General features: G+C 45.9%; 1 long non-coding RNA gene across 3 annotated transcripts in view; it reads right to left on the reverse strand.

The window, feature by feature from the left end:
- The window catches only part of LOC103223198 (uncharacterized), a 70588-nt gene that overhangs the window by 45354 nt on the left and 3502 nt on the right, over nucleotides 1-21732 (reverse strand). For 2 of the 3 annotated variants that reach the window (XR_493724.3, XR_493726.3), the window contains exon 3: nucleotides 5591-5688. This is a non-coding gene — a long non-coding RNA (uncharacterized lncRNA). Of the gene's footprint in view, nucleotides 1-4411; nucleotides 4462-5590; nucleotides 5689-21732 lie in introns of all 3 variants that reach the window. The other variant, XR_012089468.1, reaches the window with a different exon arrangement.

Raw genomic sequence — 21732 nt, forward strand, 5'->3', positions numbered from 1 at the left:
CTTATTTGGAAATAGGGTCTTTGCCGTTGTAATTAGTAAAGATGAGGTCATACTGGATTCAGATGGGCCCTAAATCCAATGGCCGGTGTGCTTATAAAGATAGCAAGATTTGGAGAGACACACACACACACACACACACACACGGAGAATGCCATGTGACAATGGAGGCAGAGACTGGAGTGATGCATCCACAAGCTAAAGGACACCAAGGGTGCCAGAAGCCCCCAGAAGCTGGAAGAGGGGCAAGGAAGGATTCTTCCCTAGAGCCTTCAGAAGCAGTATGGCTCTGCTAACACCTGGTTTATTTGCTCATAGCCTCTGGAACTATGAAAAAATTAATTTACGTTGTTTTAAGCCACCCAACTTGTGGTAATTTGGTATAGCAGCCCTCAGAAAATAACACCCTATTGAATACAGGAGTCACAGGCACAAATGGCTATTTAAATTTACATTTATTAATATGAAATAAAACTGAAACCTGAGTTCCTCAAGTCACCTTGGGCACATTTCAAGTGCTCAGTAACCACATATGGCTCATGGCTACTGTATTTGACAGCACAAATACAGAACATTTCCATCAGAACAGAAAGTTCTATCAGACATCACTACTACAGAGCAAGGGTCAGCTAGGTACGGCGATGGGCTAAACTTAGCCCACCATGGTTTTTTGTGTTGTCTATAAACTAATAATGATTTTTACTTACTTTTTTTTTTTTTTTTAAGAGATGGGGTCTCACTCTGTCACGCAGGCTGGAGTGCCATGGCGCTATCATAGCTCACTGCAGCCTCCAACTTCTGGGCTCAAGCAATTTTCTTGCCTTAGCCTCCTGAGTAGCTGGGACTACAAGCACACACCACCTATACCCGGCTTGATTTTCACTTTTTTTTTTTTTTGACACAGGGAGTGCAGTGGTGCACTCTCTGCTCACTGCAGCTTCCGCCTCCCAGGCTCAAGCAATCTTTTCACCTCAGCCTCCCCAGTAGCTGGGACTACAAGCAGTCGCCACCATGTCCAGCTAATTTTTGTATATTTTTTTGGAGAGACGGACTTTCACCATGTCGCCCAGGCTGGTCTTGAACTCCTGGGCTCAAGCGATCCACCCTCCTCGGTCAGCCTCCCAAAGTGCTGGGATTACAGGTGCATGCCACCATGCCCAGGTGATTTTTACATTTTTTTAATGGTTGAAAAAATTATAAGAAGACGACTATTTCATGACACATGAAAATCACATGAAATTCAAATTTCATTGTCTGTAAATGAAGTGTGACTGGAACATGTTCACGATCATCCACTTACATATTATCTATGACTGCTTTTGTGCTACAATGGCAGTCAAGTCATTGTGACGGAGACCATATGGCCCACAAAACAAGATATTTACTAGCTGGCCTATTACAGAAAAAGTTTACCAACGCTTGCTCTAGAGGGTAATGAAGAGAGACAACAAGAGGGTATTAAAAACAAATTGGCACAAGAGGGACCTGCTTTGAGATGTCCACAAGCACGTGCTGTCCAGTCTACAGCTCAGCAAACTTTCCAGATCAGAGTGAAAGCAAGGAGGTTATATGCTACTTTTTACTTATATACACATACATATAGTAGACATACAAATAATATCAATGTATATACACATGTTGCCGAACAAATCCCAGGTAATGCTGATGCTGTTGGTCCAAGAACCACACTTTAAGAACCACAGCTCTAGGGCACTTGCATTCATTTTCTAGGGCTACCATAACAAAGTCCCGCAACCGGTGGCTCAAACAATAGAAATTTATTTTCTTGGCCAAGTGCGGTGGCTCACGCCTGTAATCCCAGCACTTTGGGAGGCCAAGGCAGGCAGATCACGAGGTCCGGAGTTCCATACCAGCCTGGCCAGCATAGTGAAACCTCGTCTCTACTAAAAATACAAAAATTAGCCGAGTGTGGTGGTGGGCGCCTGTAATCCCAGCTACTCAGGAGGCTGAGGCAGAGAATTGCTTGAACCTGGGAGGAAGAGGTTGCAGTAAGGCGAGATCACGCCACTACACTCCACCCTGGGCAACAGAGCAAGACTCTGTCTCAAAAAAAAAAAACAAAAGAAAAAGAAATTTCTTGTTTCACAGTTCTGGTGGTTCGAAATCTGAAACTCACACATGTACACTATATATGTACACACACATACATAAAATATGCATAGAGAAGGGACTAGAGGGACTATACCTAGGCACTAATAATGGCCATTTAAGGGAGAAGGGGAGAATGGGACTGTAGGGATTATTTCTTCTGCTATCATTGCTCTCTGTGTTTTCTGATTAATCTGTAATTAGGTGATACTGCTTTTTTAACAAGGAAAAGAAAAATCTGCCTAATTCTGAAACCAAGCTCCGAACCTCCAGACTAGATCCTAAGGGCCAGGCCTCCCTGGCTGCCTTTGTCTTTTCATTGCACTAAATACCTTCATGCTTTCTTTCCCCATCAAAATTAGCTCTCAGGAAAGGATCTGTTCCTTCCCCCACACCACACTTTACACTGAGTTATATCATCAACTAATTCAAAGTTTGCTATGAATGTCCCTCCCAGAGCAAAATAGCATTGTGAAAAAGATCAAAGCCTCCAGCTGTGGGCATGAAGTCCTTCTAGTGAAATGGTAGCTATCAGTTAGCCAGGCAGGAACACGGAGGGCCTTCTGGTCACTCCTGAAGTCCCGAGGCACAGGAACAGACTACCTCAGTTACCTGCAGGAGCCTATCCAGTGTGCAATCCTAGGCTCTGCACTCAGAAACAATCAACAAATACAGCTACACTTACAAGTTAGGATCCAAACTCTCAACCCTCCCCAACACTAGGTAAAAGTCTCTGAAACCCAGTCCACTTTTAAGACCCAGGTGATGACCTAGAAAAAGTACTAGACTGTCTCTGGAGACCTGAGCTCAAATCTCTGCATTACCAACTAACTCCTTGTGAAACCTCAGTCCCTCTATCTATCTTCTGTCTTGCTTCTGGAATGGGATCAGGCTTGAGCAGGGTGACCTCCAAGTTCTCCCTCAGCTCTGCCCTGGGCTGCTCTGGATCCCCAGGTTGTGTGTATGTATGCCTGGGACAGGGTCCAAGGGGCCAAAAAGATTAACCATTGGGCTGGGTCAGTTCCAGGAAGGACTCAAAAATTAACCTCATCACTCTGGTTTTCCCTTTTAATCTTTACCTGTAACTCTGATGTGGCATCATTCCTCTCCTGCCTCCACGGACCAAGGGCCATCCTGACTCTTCCACTCAGAACACTCCATTACCTCCAACTCCTGCCATCTACCCAACCAAATTCAGCCAATCCTCACTACCTCCATGAAACCTTCTCTGACTTCTCAAAGCCCCAAGACCACAGCATCCTTAGCACCTCTCTATACTATACTCTATCCCAGTATACGGCTGACTGCTTGGGGTCATAGTGACCAGCCTCTGTGGGTATTCTTGGTTGGCCTACCCCCTTGAGAGCAGAAAGTATGCTGTGTTTAGCCCTTTATTGTATAAACTTCACAGGACTCGGCACAGGTTCATTTTTGAGGATGCCGGACTATTTGAAATGCTTTTCACCCAACTGAAAAGTAAGTCCTGGCCGCTAGAAAAGTCCTTAATGTTCTTAACTCTTCAAAGCGCCTGTAGCTCCCTTAGCTCCTTGGATCCTTTACAGGAACCCTATGAAACAAGCAACCATGTAAATGAGAATCCAGAGTCCATGAAAGTGAAGCAATTTGCTTAAGTCCATGCAGCAAGTTGGTGGTAGAACCCAAAACTCAAGCCAGAGTTCTTGCCTCCTAGTCCTCGACTTTGAAATGTGCAGCTCAGAGTGAAATCATAGCATCACCCTCTTTTTAAGAAAAAAGACGGCAGGCTGGGGCTGCCTCCACACCAACATGTGCACATACAAACACTTCATAAATATCTTCACACTGGCTCCAGCCTGCTTGGGGATTCACCCCTTTAGAATCTAAGACTGTTTTCCTCCGCCTATTGTCATGGTTCTTTTTTTTTTTTTTTTTAGACAAGAGTCTCACTATGTCTCCAAGGCTGGAGTGCAGTGGTGTGATCATGGCACACAGTAACCTCCTACTTCTGGGCTCAGGTGATTCTCCCATCTCAGCCTCCCGAATAGCTGGGACTACAAGCATGCACCAACCACCTCTCCTAAGCTGGCTTTTTTTTTTTTGGTAGAGATGAGGTTTCGCTATGTTGCCCAGGCTGGCAGCAAACTCCTGGCCTCAGGTAATCGTCCTGCCTTGGCCTCCCGAAGTGCTGAGATTACAGGCATGAGCCACCATGCTGGCCCTATCATGATTCTTTAAGGAAACAACAGCCAAGGGCAGCTCCCAGCCAGCCCAGTACATTTTCTCCAAGAGATTGCAAGAAGCCAAGAGACACTGAACTTGGTCCTACTTGTAGTGGTGAGGTCTCCTCAGCCCCGTCCTCCTCCTGCTGTACAAAATCTAGAGAAGAGAGAGATGAAAGTTCTGGAGTATGTATTACTTTGCTAGGGCTGCATTACTAAATATCACAGGCTGGATGGCTTAAATAATAGCAATGTATGTGCTCACAGTTCTGAGAGATAGAAGCCCAAAATTAAGGGCAGCAGGTTTGGTTTCTCCTTCAGCCTCTCTCCTTGGCTTGCAGAGGGCCGTCTCCTCACATATCCTCACGTGGTCTTTCTTTGTCTGCATGCATCCTTGATGCCTGTTTGTGTGTTCAAATTTCCTCTTCTTTTTTTTTTTTTTTTTTTTCCTTTTTTCAGACGGAGCCTCGCTCTGTCGCCCAGGCTGGAGTGCAGTGGCACGATCTTGGCTCACTGCAACCTCCGCCTCCCAGATTCAAGCAATTCTCCTGCCTCAGCCTCCAGAGTAGCTGGGATTACAGGCACGCACCACCACGCCCAGCTAATTTTTTGTATTTTTAGTAGAAACGGGGTTTCACCATGTTAGCCAGGCCTGTCTCGAACTCCTGACCTCAGATGATCCGCCTGCCTCGGCCTCTCAAAGTGCTGGGATTACAGGTGAGAGCCATCACACCTGGCCCAAATTTCCTCTTAAAAGGATGTCAGTAAGACTGGATCAGGGCCCACCCATGTGACCTCATTTAACCTTAATAATCTCTTTAAAAGACCTCTCCCCAAATATAGTCACATTCTGAGGTATTGTGGGTTAGGACTTCAACATACAAATTTTACAGGGGACACAATTCAGTTCATAACAGAGTGTGTGCAGGCGTCCCAGCATACAACCGAGAGGTGGTCTTTCCAGTTGAAAAATGATGTTTTGAACATCATGGTGACCCGCATTTGCATATTAAAGAACTAAGGTGGGAGGGCCAGGTTTTTCTCGGGCTACGTAAATGACACACCTGGCCAAACCAATCCCCTGGGCCTTATGCAAACCAGACACCTCCTCCTCCAGCATCCCAATATAAGCAACCACTTTTTCCGCCACACACGGGGTTCCTCTTTGTTCTGAGCCCCCACCTTTGTCTCTGTACAGGACAGCTGTTTTTTCTTTTTCTTCTTCTTTCTTGCCTATTAAACATTTTGCTCCTTAAAACTACTCTATGTGTGTCCGTGTCACTTACCTACATTGGCGCAAGACCAAGGACCCTGGTGTTCCTCCCATCATCGGAGCCATATCAGTAGCCACCACCTCTGCCATTCTGCTGGGTCATTCAGGAATCTGTAAATTTACATACATATTTATATGCATGTGACTGTTCTGTGCTGGTGTGTATGGACAGGTACATTTATGCTATTGTGTTTGGTCTGAATGTGTGTGCATGTTGTGTAGGCATAATGTGAACATGCATGTGTACCTACAGGTACCCTCCTGCAAATATCTACATGTGTGGATGAGTGTGTGGGTGGGCACAAATATTTGTTCATTCACTGTTCACTCATCAGTTCAACAAAGATGGATTGTTGTTGCAGGCACTGTGCCAAGTTCTGAAGATGAGTAAGACACAGTGTACAGATGAGTATATACCAGGGTACATGAGTGGTAGATGCATATTCCAGTACTATGTAGGTGCCTGTGAAAACTTTGCACAAGCTAAGAGAGTTCCTGATTGCATCTTTAGCATCTGTTGATGCTAAAAGATGCTGCAGTTGTCTCTCCCCAGGCCCCAAGGAACAGATTCCAACAATCCCCCTGGAAGCCTCAGGCAACAGAGGCAGCCTCTGCCCACCATTCCACTTGGGTGGAAGGCTAAAGTTCTGGGTCCCTTGTCATCATCCCAGCCACTCCACCCTCTCCACCCATTGAGAGGTGAGAGAGCATTTCTCGATAACAGGGCACCAAGAGTCCAGGCCACTGGAAGCCACCTGGCCTTCACATGGTTTTATGGTTTCACAGTTAATATTTGGCCTTGGGTTATTTCTGCTCTAAGAGTTAAGCCAGAAAAGGCAGGAGAGAGACGGGGGCAGGGGAGATAAGGTGCCAGGTCACCTGCACGAGGCACCTGCCCTGGTAGCTGCCTCAGGCACCATTATATGTACAGAGTTCCAGGTCCTGCCAAAGGAGGGAGGTATCCAAAGAGGGAGAGAGAAAAGGCTTCAGGAACATGGCTGGGAAAGAGAGCCCTTTGCAAAATGCTTCTGAGGAGCCTAGAATCCCCTATACAACCTCCTAAAGAATCCAGGAAGCCTCTCTACCAATAGCCAGCCTGTGCTTGGTCACCTTCCAGGACATGAGGAGCTCACTACCTCCAAGATGCTCTCTTTTTTTGTTTTTCTTTTTTTGTTTTTTGTTTTTTTTTTGAGATGGAGTTTTGCTCTTGTTGCCCAGGCTGGAGTACAATGGTGTAATCTTGGCTCACTGCAACCTCTGCTTCCCGGGTTCAAGCGATTCTCCTGCCTCAGCCTCCTGAGTAGCTGGGATTACATGTGCCCGCCACCACACCAGGCTAATTTTTTTTATTTTTAGTAGACATGGGGTTTCACCACATTGACCGGGCTGGTCTCGAACTCCTGACCTCAGATGATCCATCCACTTCGGCCTCCCAAACTGCTGGGATTACAGGCATGAGCCACTGCGCCCGACAAGATGCTCTGTTAAAAATATCTCCTTTATACTGAGACAAAAGTCTACCTCCTTCCATTCATCAATCCTAATTTCTCTCCAAAAAAAAAAAGAATCTCCCTAAGAATAACTGTCCTTTGATTAATGACTCCAGAAAGTCACTGTTTCAAACACTAATACATCACCTGGGAAAAATACATTATAATGTTCTGGTTATTTGAGTGGTTTTCTTTCCCATTTGAAGTCTTTAAATTCCCTAAGAATAGGAATGGATATATACATACATACACATATATACACACACACAGGCATACACACACATATATGTCATACACTACTTAGTAATATATGTACATGTGTATATGTATTTATACTTTATATGTAAATACTATATGTGTATCATATATTATTTATATATTTATAATATATATGTGTGTGCATGTGTATATATATACACACAGACATATATACTATACTGTATATACCACCATTAATTAATATTTACTATACTGGGCACCAAGCTGAGTTCACATGTGGGCTCTCCTATTGAATCTCCACAACACTATGGAGCATTATTATTCCTATTTTCTAGAGGAGAACATTGAGGAGTTAAGTACCTTCCTTGAATGAGACCTCCCAGTTAATTAGTAGGATTCAGACTCAGTCATTCTGATTTTAAGCCTGTCCCTTAAGCACCACACTATAATCTTTTCTGTGCCTTGCACATACTAAGCCTAAATTAATGCTGGGTGAAAGAATTATTTATTGAATTAATTAAATAACCTAGGCCATGCTTGGTGGCTCATGTCTGTAATCCCAGCACTTAGGGAGGCCAAGGCAGGCAGATCACATGAGCTCAGTAGTTCAAGACCACCCTGGCCAATATGGCAAAATGCCATCTCTACCAAAAATACAAAAGTTAGCCGGGTGTAGTGGCGTGCACCTGTAGTCCCAGCTACTCGGAAGGCAGAGGTTGCAGTGAGCCAAGATCGCGCCACTGCACCCCAGCCTAGGCAATAGAGAAAGACTGCATCTCAAAATAACAAAAAAAAAAAAGGCCGGGTGCGGTGGCTCACACCTGTAATCCCAACACTTTGGGAGGCTGAGGCGGGCGGATCACCTGAGGTCGGGAGCTTGAAACCAGCCTGACAAACATGGAAAAGCCCCGTCTCTACTAAAAATAAAAAAAAATTAGTCAGGTGTGGTGGCGCATGCCTGTAATCCCAGCTACTTGGGAGGCTGAGGCAGGAGAATCGCTTGAACCGGGCAGGCGGAGGTTGTGGTGAGCCAAGATCATGCCATTGCACTCCAGCCTGGGCAACAAGAGTGAAACTTCGTCTCAAATAAATAAATAATAAAAATAAAAACAACCCATCCGTTCCCAATAACACAAAACATGAGTGAGTTTATCTTATCAGTCATTTGCATCTGGAAACACAGGACAGATGAACTTACATGGAGGACAAGAGACAGTCTGGGGCCCAGGCCAGAGAAGACAGGGTCTCACTCACTCTGCCACCGAGGCTAGAGTGTAGTGGCATGATCTTGGCTCACTGCAGCCTCAAACTCCAGGGCTCATGTGATCCTCCCCGCTCAGCCTCCTGAGTAGCTGGGACTACAGGTGTGCACCACCATGCCTGGCATGATCTTGGCTCACTGCAGCCTCAACCTCCAGGGCTCATGTGATCCTCCCCGCTCAGCCTCCTGAGTAGCTGGGACCTACAGGTGTGCACCACCACGCCTGGCTAATTTTTTTTTTTTTTTTTTTTTTTTTTTTTTTTTTTTTTTTTTTTTTTGTAGAGATAGAGTTTCACCATGTTGCCCAGACTGGTCCCAAACTCGTGGGTTCAAGTGATCTGCCCACTTCGGCCTCCTAAAGTGCTGGGATTATAGGTGTGAACCACCACACCTGGCCTTAGACTGGGTCTTTGGACTTTAAGGTGTTCCCAGTGTAGTTGCGGAGAAAGATGAAAGGAAATGCAGTGGGCTTCTGAGATCCCCCCAAATCACTCTTGAGCCGAGTCCCTTCAAAGAACCCGAGTCCTTTACCTAGAATGCCTTTCTCCCTTACGTCAGTCTCTCCTCCATCAAGACCCAGCTCAAATGTAACCTTTTCCTTGTAGCTCAAGCTACCCATTTTTTTCTCTCAAGGCAGAATGATTCCTACTTCAGCTGGGTTCCCACTGCCTTCATACATACCCCGCTATCACACACATCACATCATACTGCATTTATGCGTTTATCTTGTCTATCTCTGTACACCATGAGGGGCTCAAATGCTGAACTTTTTAGTCTCAGGGCCCAGTACAGGGCTTTGCAGAGTCAGCAATCAGTAAATGTATGTTGTCAGTGAGTCCGTGAGTTAGCAAGAGATGGAATAAAGAGAGAGCCGTCTTGCAGAAACGAAAAACCCCTGGGCCCAAACTAGACCAGGAATTTGTACCTCACAAATGACGTGGGTTTTTACCACTATTATGCTCCTGCCACAAGGGTTGGCACAGCAACCCCCTCCTTCTCCAGAGCCAGGGTCCTCCAGCGACCTCCCCACCACTCCGGTGAGAAGTGAAGTGTGAATCATCTGCCACCCCAACACCCTCAGGCCAGCCAGCCTCCTGCCCTTCCCCCTAGCTGGGCCAGAACAGCAGGGCCCCCAACGCTGGAAAGTTTGCCAACTGAGTGCACTAGGGAGAGTCCACCAGGACCAAGGGGGAGAGTCTAGAAAACATTAGAGGCTAAGGAATCTAAGATAAGCAGGAATCAGTAGGAGGTGGAGAGAAGAATTCAGTGAGGCCCAAGTGGGCAGAGACTACAATGAACAAGTTCCAGATAAACAAACAATAAGGAATTTGTCAGAGCAAAAGAGGAGAGCTCCCAAAGACACAACTGTTACCCCTTTGGGAACGTTAAGGCCAGCAGGACAGGCCCAAGACCCAAGGCAGGATCAGGGATGAGCCAAGTAGAGAAGGAGTCTGCAGGGCACATGAGGCCGAGAGGGCACTTAACATCTAAGGCTAGCTGTTGCCCAGAGAAGGGGACTCCTACAGGGCAAGGTTTTCTCTTTTTTTTTTTTTTTTTTCCTGACACAGAGTCTCGCTCTGTCACCCAGGCTAGAGTGCAGTGGCGCAAGTTTGGCTCACTGCAACCTCCATCTCCTGGGGCAAGGTTTTCTTATAGGGATTGGTGGAGAATTCACCAGGTGTAGATCAAAAAAGAAAAAAGAAAGAAAGAAAAAAAGAACAAATGGTAACAAGTACATGAAAAAAAGCTCAACGCCATTAGTCATTAGGGAAATATAAAATTTTTTTCTTTTGAGATGGAGTCTCTCTCTGTTACCCAGGTTGGAGTGCAATGGCGTGATATCAGCTCACCGCAACCTTAGCCTCTCGGGTTCAACCAATTCTCCTGCCTCAGCCTCCTGAGCAGCTGGGATTACAGGCACCCACCATCATGCCTGGCTAATTTTAGTATTTTTAGTAGAGACAAGGTTTCACTATATTGGCCAGGCTGGTCTTGAACTCCTGACATCAGGTGATCTGCCTGCCTTGGCCTCCCAAAGTGCTGGGATTACAGGCATGAGCCACCACACCTGGCCGGGAAATACAAATTGAAACCACAAATCAAAACCACAATGAGATACCACTGCCCACCCACTTACTAGGATGTCTGTAATCAAAAAAGCAAACAATGGTTGGGTGCAGGGCTCACACCTGTAATCTCAGCACTTTGGGAGGCTGAGGTGGGAGGATCATTTGAGCTCAGGAGTTCAAGACCAGCCTGGGCAACATAGCAAGACCTCTATCTCTATAAAAAATCAAAAAATTAGTCAGGCATGATGGTGCATGCCATGTTGGGGTGGAATAGTCCCAGCTACTCAGGAGGCTAAGGTGGGAGGATTACTTGAGCCCAGGAGATCAAGACTGCAGTGAGCCATGATTATGCCATTGCACTCCAGCCTGGGCGACAGAGCAAGACCCTGTCTCAAAATAATAATAATAATAATGTGCTTATGATAATGTGGAGAAACTTTATACATTGCTGGTGGGAATGTAAAATGGTGCAGCTGCTTTAAAGAACAGTCTAGAGATTCCTCAAAATGTGAAACAGAGAGTAATCCTATGACCCAGCAATTCCACTCCTACATATATACCCAGAAGAACTGAAAACAGGTATTTAAACAAAACCTGACATACAAATGTTCATAGCAGCACTATTCACAATCACCAAAGGGTGGAAACAATTCAAAAGTCCATCAACTAATGAATGGATGAACCAAAGGCGGTATATTCCACACAATGGACTATTATTCAACTTACAAAAAGAAGGAAGTGCTGATACATGCTACAGCATGAATGAGCCTCAAAAACATTATTCTGGGCCAGACACGGTGGCTCACTCCTGTAATCCCAGCACTTCTGGAGGCTGAGGCAGGAGGAGTGCCTGAGCCTGGTCAACATGGTGAAACCCCATCTCTACTAAAAATACAAACAAGTCCGGGCCCGGTGGGTCATTCCTGCAATCCCAGCACTTTGGGAGGCCGAGGCGGGCAGATTACCTGAGGTGAGGAGTTCAAGACCAGCCTAGCCAATATGGTGAAATCCCATCGCTACTAAAGATACAAAAAAATTAGCCAGGTATGGTGGCACGTGCCTGTAGTCCCAGGCTACTCGGGAGGCTGAGGCAGGAGAATCACTTGAACCTGGGAGGCAGAGGTTGCAGTGAGCCAAGATCGCACCAGTACACTCCAGCCTGGATGACAGAGTGAGACTCTGTCTCAAAAAAAAACAAAAACAAAAACAAACAAACAAACAAAAATTAGCTGGGCACAGTGAACAAAAGGTAACAAGCACATGAAACATGTGTACAGATACGTGCCAGTAATGCCAGCTACTCGGGAGGCTGAGGCACGAGAATCACTTGAACCCAGGAAGCAGAGGTTGCAGTGAGCTGAGATCACGGCACTGCTCTCCAGCCTGGGCGACAGAGCACAACTTTGTCTCTAAATAAATAAATAAATAAATAAATAAATAAATAAAATTTTAAAACAAAATAAAATTATGCTGAGTTAAAGAAGCCAGACATAATAGGTCACGTATTGTATGATTCCATTTATATTAAATGTCCAGAGTAGGCAAACTCATAGGGACAGAAAGCAGATGAGTGGTTGCCAGGCCCTAAGGCAAGGGAGGAATGGTAAGTGACTGTTTAAGGAGTATAAGGTTTCTTTTTGGGATGATAAACATATTTTGGAACTACATAGAGGTAATAGTTGCATAATATCATAAATGTGCTAAAATGCCATTGAATCAGACACTTTAAAAATGGTTAATTTTGGTGCATACCTGTAGTCCCAGGGACTTGGGAGGCTGACTTGAGTCCATGAGCTCTGGGCTATAGTGCACTCTGCCAGTTGGGCATCCACACTGAGTTTGACATCAGTATGGTGACCTCCCAGGAGCGAGGGACAACCAGCGGCCTAAGGAGGGATGAACAGCCCAGGCCAGAAACTGAACAGGTCAAAACTCCTGTGCTGATCAGTAGAGGTAACACACCTGTAAATAGTCACTGTACTCCAGCCTGGACAACATAGCAAGATCCCATCTCTACTAAATAAATAAAATGGTTAATTTTATGTTGTGTGAATTTCATCTTAATTTATTTAAAAAAAAAAAAAAAAAAGAACATTGGTCGCAGTGAGCCAAGATTGCGCCACTGCGCTGCAGCCTGGGTGACAGAGTGAGACCCTGTCTCAAAAAAAAAAAAAAAAAAATGAATATTGGCTATCAGAGCCATTTAAGTCACTCATGGTCATTGCCTTCTCCACCCAGGTGGACACCAGGTCTCTCTGCCTAAGAAAGGCAGGGAGTTGCAGCTAGGGAGCTTTACCAACTCTGCCAGGCACTGAGGCACAGACCCCCTCCATTGCCTGCCTCCTCTCCACCTCAGCAACTCTCTCTCTGCCACAGGTGCCCCTGAACCCTCAGAGGTGTCAGCACAGGAAACTGGGGCAGAGGGCCAGCTCCTTAGCATTGACCTTCCCTCGAGCTCACTAAGTGGTTTCTTCACGGGTTTGCACAGTCAATAATTCACCAGCCTGCCAAGGTGCTAGCAGGACAGAAAAGCCCCCCACTGCTCTCCTGCTAAAGGGGCCCAGGCTGACGAGGGAGATTCTCTCTGCTGCTCCATAAACACTGACCACATACTGATGGCTTACTATGGGCCAGCACAGTACATGGGATTCAACATGATTATCACATTGCATCCTCATGATAACCCTATGAGACAGACGGTGTCAAGTCAAGGCCACAGTAGGATTTTTGTGGATCTGAGACACCGTTGCTTTTGTGGGCCCCTTCCTCTATAAAAATAAATACTAAAAATTATATTTTACAGCTGCATTGATAAAAGTATATTTAATAATGTCTTAATATATCAAGACGTTTTATTTGACCTACATTTTCGTTTCTTTCTTCAGATGTGAAAAGTAACCAAAACTATCTTTTTTTTTTTCTTTTGAGACAAAGTCTTGCTCTGTCACCCAGGCTGGAGTGCAGTGGCGCCATCTCAGCTCACTACTACCTCCGCCTCCTGGGTTCAAGTGATTCTCCTGCCTCAGTCTCCTGAGTAGCTGGGACTACAGGCACATACCACCATGCCTGGCTAATTTTTGTAATTTTAGTAGAGACGGGGTTTCACCATGTTTGTCAGGCTGGTCTCAAACCCCTGACCTCGTGATCCGCCCGCTTCGGCCTCCCAAAGTGCTGGGATTGCAGACATGAGCCATCGCATCTGACCCCTTTTTTTTTTTTTCTTTCCTAGAGGGAGTCTCACTCTGTTGCCCAGGCTGGAGAACAGTAGCACAATCTTGGCTCACTGCAACCTCCACCCCCTGGGTTCAAGTGATTCTCCTGCTTCAGCCTCCCAAGTAGCTGAGCCTACAGGCACATGCCACCATGTCAGCTAATTTTTGTATTTTTAGTAAAGACAGAGTTTCACTATGTTGGCCAAGCTGGTCTCAAACTCCTGACCTCAGGTGACCCGCCTGCCTTGGCCTCCCAAAGTGCTGGGATTAAAGGCATGAGCCACCATGCCTGGCCAAAAAATAACTAAAACATTTTTATGGACCCTTAAAAGTACCATGGGACCCACATAGTAAGCCTCTTGTGCCTGATGAATGAGTCAGTCCTGGATACTACTGTTATTTCACAGATGAGAAAACTGAGGCTTAAATTACAGAGCTAAAAAGTGGTAGGTTATAGAAGAAGAAGGATTGGGGGGGGAAATGTGGCAGGGATACATTTGTGGGCAACTGATTTTAGAAAAGGGTGCCAAGAAAATTCAATGGGGAAAGAATAGTGTTTTCTACAAATGGTACTGGCACAGCTAAATATCCACAAACAAAAGAATAAAGTAGACCCCTACTTCATACTATATACAAAAATTAATTAGGCTGGCGTGGTGGTTCAAGCCTATAATCCCAGCACTCTGGGAGGCTGAGGTGGGCGGATCACCTGAGGTCAGGAGTTCGAGACCAGCCTGATCAACATGGAGAAACCCCGTCTCTACTAAAAATACAAAATTAGCTGGGTATGGTGGCACATGCCTGTAATCCCAGCTACTCGGGAGGCTGTGGCAAGAGAATCACTTGAACCCGGGAGGCAGAGCTTGCGGCAAGCCGAGATTATGCCATTGCCCTACATCCTGGACAACAAGAGCAAAACTCCATCTCAAAAAAAATTTTTTTAATTAATTAAAAATAAATCAAAAACCTAAATGTAAGAGCTAAAACCGTTAAACTCTGAGAAGAAAACATAGACGTAAATCTTCATGGTTTCTTAGCTCTGACACCTAAAGCACAAGTAACTAAAAAATACATATTTTCAAATCACATACCTGATAAGGGTCTAGTATATAGAATACATTAAGAACTCACAGGCCGGGCACGGTGGCTCAAGCCTGTACTCCCAGCACTTTGGGAGGCCGAGACGGGCGGATCACGAGGTCAGGAGATCGAGACCATCCTGGCTAACCCGGTGAAACCCCGTCTCTACTAAAAAGTACAAAAAACTAGCCGGGCGAGGTGGCGGGCGCCTGTAATCCCAGCTACTCCGGAGGCTGAGGCAGGAGAATGGTGTAAACCCGGGAGGCGGAGCTTGCAGTGAGCTGAGATCCGGCCACTGCACTCCAGCCTGGGTGACAGAGCCAGACTCCATCTCAAAAAAAAAAAAAGAACTCACACAATTTGGCCAGATGTGGTGACTCACACCTGTAAACCCAACACTTTGAGAGGCCGAGGTGGGTGGACCACAAGGTCAGAAGTTCAAGACCATTCTGGCCAACATGGTGAAACCCCAATTCTACTAAAAATACAAAAATTAGCTGGGTGTGGTGGCATGCACCTGTAATCCCAGCTACTCCAGAGGCTTAAGCAGGAGAATCGCTTAAGCCTGGGAGGCGGAGGTTTCAGTGAGCCGAGATGGCGCCATTGCACTCTAGCCTGTGTAACAGAGCAAGACTCCATCTCGGCGTGGGGGGCAGGGGCAAACAACTCCCACAATTCAAATATAAAAAGATAAATAAATAATTCCAACATAAAAATGGGGACTGGGCATGGTGGCTCATGCGCATAATCTCAGCACTTTGGGAGGACAGGGCAGGAGGATCACTTGAGGCCAGGAGTTTAAGACAAGTCTGAGAAACATAGCAAGACCCCATCTCTATTTAAAAAAAGAAATTAAGGAGCCAGGTGCAGTGGTTCACACCTGTAATCCCAGCACTTTGGGAGGCCAAGGCAGGTGGATTGCTTGAGGTCAGGAGTTCAAGACCAGCCTGGGCAACATGACGAAATCTCAACTCTACAAAAAATAAAAAATTTAGCCAGGTGTGGTGATATGTGAGTCCCAGCTATTTGGGAGGCTGAGGTGGGAGGATCACTTGGGCCCAGGAGGTTGAGGCTGCAGTGAACCATAGTCACATCACTGCACTCCACCCCAGGTGACAGAGCGAGACCTGTCTCAAAAAAATTTATTTTTTAATTAGTGGAGCATGTTAGTGCGTGCCCATGGCCTCAGCTACTCCAGATGCTGGGGCAGGAGGATCCTGTGAGCCTGGGAGTTCAAGGTTGCAGTGAGCTATGATCACGCCACTGCACTCCAGCCTGGGCAACAAAGTGAGACCCTATCTCTTGAAATACATAATTAAAAAAAAAAAAATTTAACACGGCCGGGTGCAGTGACTCACGCCTGTAATCCCAGCACTTTGGGAGGCTGAAGCAGGTGGATCACAAGGTTAGGAGATCAAGACCATCCTGGCTAACATGGTGAAACCCCATCTCTACCAAAAATACAAAAAATTAGCTGGGCGTGGTGGCAGGCACCTGTAGTCCCAGCTACTCGGGAGGCTGAAGCAGGAGAATGGTGTGAACCCAGGAGGTAGAGCTGGCAGTGAGCCAAGATAGGGCAACTGCACTCTAGCCTGGGGGACAGAGCGAGGCTCCATCTCAAAAAAAAAAAAAAAAAAATTTAACACATGTCCACAAAAAACCTGTACAGAACGTTCACAGCAGCATCATTAATAATAGCCGAATAGCTAAAAAGTGGAAACACGCCAAATGTCCATCAAATGAGGAATGTACAAACAAAATGTAGTCTGTCCATACAATGGAACATTATTCAGACATGAAAAGAAATGAAGTAATGATACATGCTACAACATGGATGTACCTTGGAAACATTATGCTTAGTGGAAGAAGCCAGACACAAAAAGCTACATATTATATGAGTCTATCTATAGAAAATGCCCAGAATAGGCAAATCCAGAATAGACAGAAAGTAAATCAGTGGTTGTCAGGAACTGGGAGGAAAGGGAATCGGGGGAGTGACTGCTAATGGGTAAAGATTTCTTTTTGGGGTGATGAAAATGGTCTGGAAAGGTCAGGTGTGGTGGCTCACGCCTGTAACCCCAGCACTTTGAGAGGCCGAGGCGGGTGGATCATGAGGTCAGGAGATCCAGACCATCCTGGCTAACACGGTGAAACTCCGTCTCTACTAAAAATACAAAAAAATTAACCGGGCGTGGTGACGGGCGCCTGTAGTCCCAGCTACTTGGGAGGCTGAGGCAGGAGAATGGCATAAACCCTGGAGGCAGAGATTGCAGTGAGCCGAGACTGCACCACTGCTCTCCAGCCTGGGCGAAAGAGTGAGACTCCATCTCAAAAAAAAAAAAAAGAAAAGAAAAAGAAAATAGTATGGAATTAGACAGTGGGTAATGATTGTGCCACCTTATCAATATACCAAAAACCACTGAATTGTACACTTTAAAATGGTGACTTTTATGGTATGTGAGTTGAATTTCTATTTTTAAAAAGGAAAATTATTGTGGTAATGGTTGTGTAATTATAAACCTACTAAATATCGAATTGTACACTTTAAAGGGTGAATTGTATGGCATGTGAATTACATCTCAAGAAAGCTATTACCAAAAAAAAAAAATTATAGGATTCGTGATCAAATCCAGGTCTTTCCATTGCCAAAACAAATACTCCCAACTGCTCCACCACTCTGCCTTATTTGCCAACTGACTAATCCCAAAGGGGCTCTTTACCTCCCTGTTTTCAACACACAAGCTCCTTTTCCTCTCCTACCCTGCCCTCTGAGTAACAAAAAGGCAAATGCTTTCTTCCTTTTTCATATTTTATTTTATTTCCACAAAAACTGAAGCACTGTATGGTTTCTTCTTTCTAAGCACAGTGTTGTCCAGCTCAGGCCCTCCTCAAAAGCTCTTAAGTACCTACAAATCCAAAGTCCATTCTCTTTCTCTGAATTATGGAAAGAGAGAAAATAAAATAAAATAAAGTAAAATAAAATAAAATAAAATAGTCATTCAATTTCCTTAACCTGGAAACCAAGGCCTCTCAAGATCTGGCACCATCTTTGTTTTCCTAGGACCCTGCTCCACATGGCCAAACAAATCTCCCTGTCCTTCTTTGAGTCATGTCCTTTCCTGCTGTCCCGGTGCCTGCGGAACCCACTCTCCACCCCTCCACTGCATGGCTAAATCCTGACTCTCTGCTCTGATGCTACCTAGTACCTTCTCTGAGTTCAGAGTTTCACACACCCAGGCACAAGCATTAATTGCACTTCCTCTGAGCTCTCATGGGTCTCTATTTATCCCTCTACACATGTCTCCCTGTATTAAACTGCTGAGACATATATTCCTTGAGGACTGCACAGTGAACAACCCAACTGGTTGTTGGCACACTGCGACACTCACAAAAGTCACACTGCGACACTCACAAAAGTCTGGCACACTGTGACACTCACAAAAGTCACACTGCGACACTCACAAAAGTCACACCAAACCCACTGAAGTGAATTCAATCTCGCCCCCAGTCATCCCACTGCTCTTTTTTCCCTAATGTCAGTTTTCCTGCCAACTAAAAACACTACAGGCAATTTGAACATGATGTTTAGAATTATAATGGATGAAAACCAGTTACAGCCACATTTATTTCATATAAATGAACCTCTGTGAGCTTTATTGCCTTGGTCGCCTTGACTACCCAGCTGCTGGTTGGCATACCCTGCTCAGCCCAAGGGGTGGAAATGTTCCCCTAGCACAGTGATGTCAGCTGGAGTTAAAGGAAGAGAATGAGGTCAGAGGCTGAAGTACCAGCAGCTTCTTGAGTGGTTCATGCTACCATCTCATGGGGACCTCTCCTACCTGTTCCTCAACTCCAACTGAGACAGCCATGGGGTTGGGAAGTCTGAGGCGGTGTGCCACAGTTGTGCTCTGACAAGGTGTCAGGAAGGGAGCCAGAGAGAGCCAGGCCAACCCCTACTCTGGGTTTCCCTTAGGTTGTTTTCATCGGAAATGCCTCTCTTTTTCCTAGCCACTGCTGCCCCCTGGTGCCCTCATCTGCCATACCCTACAACATACCACCAGCCCTACCCTATGGAACATTAGAAATACATCCCAACGGGCGGGCGCGGTGACTCACGCCTGTAATCCCAGCTCTTTAAGAGGCCGAGGCGGGCAGATCACTGAAGTCAGAGTTCGAGACCAGCCTGATCAACTGGAGAAACACCGTCTCTACTAAAAAAGAAAATACAAAATTAGTTGGGCGTGGTGGCATGCACCTGTAATCCCAGCTACTTGGGAGGCTGAGGCAGAAGAATCACTTGAACTCAGGAGGCAGAGGTTGTGGTGAGCCGAGATCACGCCATTGCACTCCAGTCTAGGCAACAGGAGCGAAATTCCGTCTCAAAAAAAAAAAAAAAAAAAAAAAAACAGAGAGAAAGAAAGAAAAGAAATACATCTCAGCACTTTAGGTGGCCAAAACGGGTGGATCACTTGAGGTCAGGAGTTCGAGACCAGCCTGACCAACATGGGGAAACCCCTTCTCTACTAAAAATACAAAAATTATCTGGGTGTGGTGACACACACCTGTCCCAGCTACTCGGGAGGCTGAGGCAGGGGAATTGCTTGCACCCAGGAGGCAGAGGTTGCAGTGAGCTGAGATCACGCCACTGCACTCCAGCCTGAGCAACAGAGTAAGACCCTGTCTCAGAAAACAAAAACCACAAAAAAATGTGATTTACATTTTCTAGTAGCCATATTTTAAAAGGGCAAAATAAAACAGGTGAAATTAATTTTAATAATACATTTATTTTATGACCAGGCACAGTGGCCTACACCTGTAATCCCAGCACTTTGGGAGGCCAAGGCAGGAGGATCTCCTTGCTGGTTTCAAGAGCTTGAAACCAGCCTAGGCAACATAATAAGGCCACATCTCTACAAAATAATATGAATACTAATGTATTCTATGTAACCCAGTATATACAAACTATTAGCAGTTCAATATATGATCAGTATTAAAAAAAAAAATTTTGGCCGGGCACAGTGGCTCAAGCCTGTAATCCCAGCACTTTGGGAGGCCGAGGCGGGTGAATCACGAGGTCAGGAGATCAAGACCATCCTGGCTAACACGGTGAAACCCCGTCTCTACTAAAAATACAAAAAACTAGCCAGGCGTGGTGGCGGGTGCCTATAGTCCCAGCTACTTGAAGGCTGAGGCGGGAGAATGGCGTGAACCCAGGAGGCGGAGCTTGCAGTGAGCCGAGATCGCGCCACTGCACTCCAGCCTGGGCGACACAGCGAGACTCCGTCTCAAAAAAAAAAAAAAAAAAAATTTTTTTGAGACGGAGTCTCTCCTGTCCCCAGGCTGGAGTGCAGTGACACAATCTTGGCTCACTGCAACCTCCACTTCCTGGATTCAAGTGACTCTCCTGCCTCAGCCTCCCTAGTAGCTGGGACCACAGGCACACACCACCACGCCCAGCTAATTTTTTTGTATTTTTTAGTAGAGACAGGGTTTCACCACATTGGCCAGGATGGTCTTGATCTCCTGGCCTCGTGATCCACCCACCTCGGCCTCCCAAAGTGCTGGGATTACAGTCGTGAGTCACCATGCCTGGCCCAGTATAAAAATTATTAATGAGATATTCTACATTATTTCTTCCATGCTAACTCTTCAAAATCTAGCATGTCCTTTATACTTCCAGCACACCTGAAATCAGACAAGACACATGTCAAGCGCCCAACAGCCATATGTGGTTCATGGCTACTGTGCTGGAGAGCCTAGTGTCTGTGCCAGACAACTTAGTGCTTGTCCCTTGAACAGTACTGTCTCTTTGGGCCTAACCAGAGCTGCCCGTGCCCCGAACCAAATTTATCTCTAGGCCAGTCCTGTTCCCTGTGCTCCAAGCTCGGAGACCCAGCTTCCTGCTTGTCATCTCCACTTTCCTGTCTTACAGAAATCTCTGTAAGTTCATCAAAACTGCATTTATATTTTCCTCCCCAAAATGTATCTCCCACAACCCACTCCAACTCAGTCAGTGGCACCACAGTCCACCTAGTTGCTAGAAGTCAAATCCAAGGAGTCACACTTTTCCTTCATCCAAATGGTCATAAAGTCCTGTCAATTCTGTCCACGCCCGGATAATGTCTATATTTTTAGTAGACACGGGGTTTCACCATGTTGGCCAAGATGGTATCGATCTCTTGACCTCATGATCCGCCCGCCTCGGCCTCCCAAAGTGCTGGGATTACAGGCATGAGTCACCGCGCCCGGCCTCAATGATTTCTAAGTAGTTTAACTCCTACCTTCCCACCTTCTCACTCCACACCCACACAGAGCAGCCGGAGGGACTGGACCACTCCCCTACCCACATCCCTCCACCAGCTTCCGGATGCCTTCTACTAAAATCCAAACTCCTGGCCTAGCTTTGCCATACCCTCCACAACTTGCTCCCTGCACCTCACTGCCCATCATTCTCCCACTGGCCATATGCCTCAAATCTGCTAAACTCATTTCCACTTCCTGGTCCCTCTCTCCAGAATGCTCTTCCTCCAGATCCTTCCATGCCTGGCTCCTTCTCATCATTCGGGTCTCTTGAGTGGCCTTCCCTCTCCACCTTATCTGCAATAGCCCCTTCATCCTTAGTCATTTGCTAGCCCATCATCTTTTTACGTTCTCCAGAGCATTCATCACTTCCTGATATTATTTGTCTAATTGGTTATTTGCTTTCTGTCTTCTTCCAGTACAACATAAGCTCCATGACAGAAAGCATTTCTCCTGTATTGTTCATCGCTGTTTTTGGAGCAAACAGAACAGCATCTAGCACAAAGTAACACATGCACAAGTGT

Source organism: Chlorocebus sabaeus, chromosome 19 (genome assembly GCF_047675955.1).
Source record: "Chlorocebus sabaeus isolate Y175 chromosome 19, mChlSab1.0.hap1, whole genome shotgun sequence".
NCBI classification, from domain to species: Eukaryota; Metazoa; Chordata; class Mammalia; order Primates; family Cercopithecidae; genus Chlorocebus; species Chlorocebus sabaeus.